Raw genomic sequence first — 5,244 nt, 5'->3', positions numbered from 1 at the left:
CTGGATCAGAGCGTTTTTTAATTGTTGTTCATACACCGGTGTTCCTGGCGATATGCCACTATGGACCCTAAAGACACTCTCAAATCTGCATCTAAACTCTGCCCATGGCTCTCCTTCTTTCTGAGTTGTCCTAGTAATTTCAGTATAATTTATCTTTGGGCCCAATACTCCTTTTGCTCGTGTAATCATAGCTTCCACTCTTGTCTGCAACACTGGATTATCATGCTCCAGTGGCTTTCTTTCCGCATCTATAGGATTCCAGTCCCCACGTACCTGACTCCACTTTGGGCCACATGCTTTCATCCATACCTGTTGGACCTCAGTTCCATCTAGGTGATACGACTTTCTAATGTTTTCTATGTCTTGCATGAATCCCTCAATGTCAACATGAGGTGATGGTATCATGTCAACTGCTGCTTTGATATCATCAGCATTCCATGTTCGATATACGAGCATGGTTGATCGGTGCCCTGGAGTTCCTGCACGAGGATTTGGTACTTCTATCAAAGGATAGGTACCTTCCTGGTCACTGTGTTCCTCCATGGGAGGAGCTGTAGGCACTTTTGTTTGACTGCGTGTTTGTGGCTTTTCTTGTTTTTCACTTTTTACTTTAGGTCGCACCGCCATATCATACTGTGGTGGCGGCACATCATCATCCTCTGGTAGAGGAGGATATAAAGGTGTTGTTGTCACCGACGATCCAGCCGACGGTGGTTGTTGAGGTTGTTCTGGTTCTCTGTGCTGAATTATCACATCTTCTTCTGCCTTACCTACAGCTTTCTTTTTCCTTGCTTTCTCTAATCGTCGCTTCTCTGCTCCCTTCCGTCTGTTCTCTGCTTCCTCCTCCCAAAATGCCACTAAATCTGCCCCTATTTTCTGCTTCTTTTTTTTATCACCTTTATGTTCCTTTTCCAACCTTTCCTTCAGTTTTTGAATACTAGTCAGGTTCAGTCGTCCGTCAAAGTCATGTTTATTTATCCAGGTCTCCAATTTCTTTGTTGCTTTTGGATTTTTTGCTTCCATAAATTTCCAGTCGTCAGTTGATAAATTTTCCTTATTTTTAGACGTCTTTCCCCCCATTTTTATTATTATTCTTTGTTATAATTTGGACTTCAGACGGGGGCACACCTAGGGTGTTCTAAATCTGAAGTTTTCACTTTCTTTGGACGTGACAATTAATTTGCCGTCGTGTGGTTGATTCCTTTCACCTCCCCGTAGGAAGCGGAATCACTTGCCTCTGCTTCCACACACACGGTTGTCACTTACGTTGTCCAAAGTATTACACTTTCACACTTTTATTCTCAAAACCGGTATTACTTCGTATTTAAAACAGAGGAGTCCGTACCCTCCTTCCGGAATTTAACTACGTGCGTTCCTCGCAACCGTAGAGGAGTCCGCCCTCCTCGCGGAGTTTAACTGCTTTACATTAACAGACGATTCCACGCCATCGTTTACGGAGTTTAACTGTTTATGTGATCTACCGGTACGCGTATATAAACAGAGGAGTCCGCACCCTCCTTCGGAATTTAACTACGTGCGTTCCTCGCCATCGTAGAGGAGTCCGACCTCCTTACAGAGTTTAACTGTGTTTCATTAACAGACGATTCTGTATCATCGCTTGCGGAATTTAACTGTTTATGTGATCTGATCACCATTCACTCAGTACTGTTACAAAGAAATTCTACTCACTGACTCGACCTCCTGTCTGTCTTCTTCAGGAAAATCTCGTCAACCAGACGATGCCAACGGCGGTCGACAATTGCAGACACGATCAATCGATCGGACCTTGGCCAAGGATTTTCGTCTGGACTTGACGACCCCCGCCGGACACCTCCGGTATTGTTGAGCTCCCGGACGAGCCCCCAGTCAATGTTGGGTATTTTCTCCTCCAAACATTCTTAAAACCTTTAACAAGACAAACAGAGTCAAGAAACACCAGTGAGACAGAAAGTCAAATTTAGCTCGCGAGGAGTGCAGACAGTCCGTACACGTAGTACCACTGAAAGCACTGGGGACTGCTGCGCATGCTCACTCTTTTTATTAGGAAAACCTACCCACATTGTGAAACTTGTCCTAAGGGGGGGGGGGGGGTGCGCATGACAAGTTTCCTCCTGTAATACAAAACATCTCATGGCACGTATGCCAATGGTTGCAGCTGTGTGGAGAAACGGTTCCTTTTGTTTAATCATAAAATTGAAGGTCAGCACATCCCGTTCTCGCAGGCTCCTCTGTTTGCACTTATCATCTGTTCTGCAAAAGCTTGGAGTGTCCTGTTCAAAACAGTAAGCATTTGTACAGCATAAGGTCAAAATAACCTCCATCTTTTCACTCCCAGTCGTTAGTGGCTACAGAAACAAAGTTGTGCTATCAGTGTAATAATAACAAGTACATTCTCAGGGTTACGTTAAGACAGGTGCAAAACAGCTCAATAACATTTCATCAGAACAAAGACAAAGGAACAAATGTTTAACAGTGATAAAAATATATATATATATATAAAATCTTTAACAACAACACACAAAAATGCGATCAGACAAGCCATTCTGAAATAATGTGGTAACACAGGAACGGACAGACAATTCACATGCCTGTCCTAATGGTGGCTGTAATGGAGTTGTCAGTCTGGCAACTACCATAAAACTTCAAAGAATTAGAATCGTGGCTAGTTAGCCTGCTAATTGTTTTGTTTGAGATGATGGTAACTAATTCTATATACCTATGAGGGGAATGCAAAAATTAAACCCCCATGTTACTCCATGGTCTACATAGATGGCACAGAATGAAAAAACAGTGATCAGATGAGGTGTTTTGACATGATACAGGATCGGATGGACAAACATATTTGGTGAATTATAGTATAGATGAGATACACCATACTTACAGTACACCACAGTACAGTACTGACAGGTCAATAACTGTTATACAGCTTAATAATGAAGTGGTACAGAGGAGGATTTTCTTAAAAAGAAGTCCTGAAACTTTAGCTACAAATTGCCAGAAGATACATCTGAGATGCAAGCCTAGATTTGATCTCTTTTGGTGAAAGAATATTCTTCTAGGCTCTACTCCGCTATGAAGCGAAGAGTGGTGATAGAAAATGTTAAATTTGCACCCAATTTCTCCAGTCACAGCCACAGAAGCCTATAACTTCTTCTGGGTTGTCTGGGTGTCTTGGTGGCTTTCCTCACTCTTCTCCTTCTTGGACAGTCACTCAGTTTTTGAGAACTGTCTACTCCGTGCAGATTTACCATAGAGAGCCATACTGTTTGTATTTCTTCGTAATTGGGCACTGCAGTCTCATTTGAAGGCGGGCGCTAAAAGGGGTAAAATATGACATATATGACATAATTTATCTACTTCTGAGGACAGAAACATGGCACTTTCTCATAGTTTTTTTTTTTTGGCAAATTACATGCAAACAAAGTGAAAATGCAAGGAAAAAAGTGAGGATGTAGTGGAAAGTGGACATGTGTTGTGGTTTGTTTATGACCCGGAGCTCAAACATGTTGAGGCAGTTTTGCCGGCGAGAGAACATATTTACTCTGGTTAGCTGTGTAGGCTAACACTTACAACATGGTTGCTCCCATTTGCCTTGTCTTCCCTTCTCCACTGGGAACCGAAAAAAAAAAAAAAGCTGTACTTTTCGCGAATGCTTTAGTGATTGCAGCCCAAAACAAAACAGTTCACCATTTTCCCATTAGAATTGACACTGTTTGTGGGAAGAGACTAATACCTGGGTGGAGTGTGGGAGAGTCAGCATAAACCATTTGGAGGATAGGGGTTTCAGCGGAAACCGTTTTAAACCGTCACATCTTAAACCAGCAGGTCTACTAGGTGAGAACAAGCATGCCAGGGATTCTCTGCCATGTTCGTGCCGGCTGTCCCCATATGTGGTCAAATCCCGCAATATCACGTAGGGGTTCAAAGGAGACTGCACTGCCCTATTGATGTAAATAAAGTCAGAGACCTATTCAGTGGCACCTGTGCCATCAGAGAGCCTTGTCCACAACTACCACAAAAGACTCAAAAGAACAGAGGTATGTAAACTTTTGATCAGGGTTAGTTGGGTAGTTTCTGTTGTCATTACAACCCCTGGCAATAATTATGGAATCACCGGCCTCTGAGGATGTTCATTTCTGTTGTTTAATTTTGTAGAAAAAAAGCAGATCAGAGACATGACACAAAACTAAAGTCATTTCAAATGGCAACTTTCTGGCTTTAAGAAACACTATAAGAAATCAGGAAAAAAAATTGTGGCAGTCAGTAACGGTTACTTTTTTAGACCAAGCAGAGGGAAAAAAATATGGAATCACTCAATTCTGAGGAAAAAATGATGGAATCACCCTGTAAATTTTCATCCCCAAAACTAACACCTGCATCAAATCTGATCTGCTTGTTAGTCTGCATCTAAAAAGGAGTGATCACACCTTGGAGAGCTGTTGCACCAAGTGGACTGACATGAATCATGGCTCCAACACAAGAGATGTCAATTGAAACAAAGGAGAGCATTATCAAACTCTTAAAAGAGGGTAAATCATCACGCAATGTTGCAAAAGATATTGGTTGTTCACAGTCAGCTGTGTCTAAACTCTGGACCAAATACAAACAACATGGGAAGGTTGTTAAAGGCAAACATACTGGTAGACCAAGGAAGACATCAAAGCGTCAAGACAGAAAACTTAAAGCAATATGTCTCAAAAATCGAAAATGCACAACAAAACAAATGAGGAACGAATGGGTGGAAACTGGAGTCAACGTCTGTGACCGAACTGTAAGAAACCGCCTAAAGGAAATGGGATTTACATACAGAAAAGCTAAACGAAAGCCATCATTAACACCTAAACAGAAAAAAAACAAGGTTACAATGGGCTAAGGAAAAGCAATCGTGGACTGTGGATGACTGGATGAAAGTCATATTCAGTGATGAATCTCGAATCTGCATTGGGCAAGGTGATGATGCTGGAACTTTTGTTTGGTGCCGTTCCAATGAGATTTATAAAGATGACTGCCTGAAGAGAACATGTAAATTTCCACAGTCATTGATGATATGGGGCTGCACGTCAGGTAAAGGCACTGGGGAGATGGCTGTCATTACATCATCAATAAATGCACGCTTACGTTGATATTTTGGACACTTTTCTTATCCCATCAATTGAAAGGATGTTTGGGGATGATGAAATCATTTTTCAAGATGATAATGCATCTTGCCATAGAGCAAAAACTGTGAAAACATTCCTTGCAAAA

Source organism: Thalassophryne amazonica, chromosome 11, assembly GCF_902500255.1.
Source record: "Thalassophryne amazonica chromosome 11, fThaAma1.1, whole genome shotgun sequence".
In the NCBI taxonomy this organism is placed as follows: Eukaryota; Metazoa; Chordata; class Actinopteri; order Batrachoidiformes; family Batrachoididae; genus Thalassophryne; species Thalassophryne amazonica.
The sequence above is the reverse complement of the archived record's forward strand: the minus strand, read 5'-3'. Positions refer to the sequence as shown.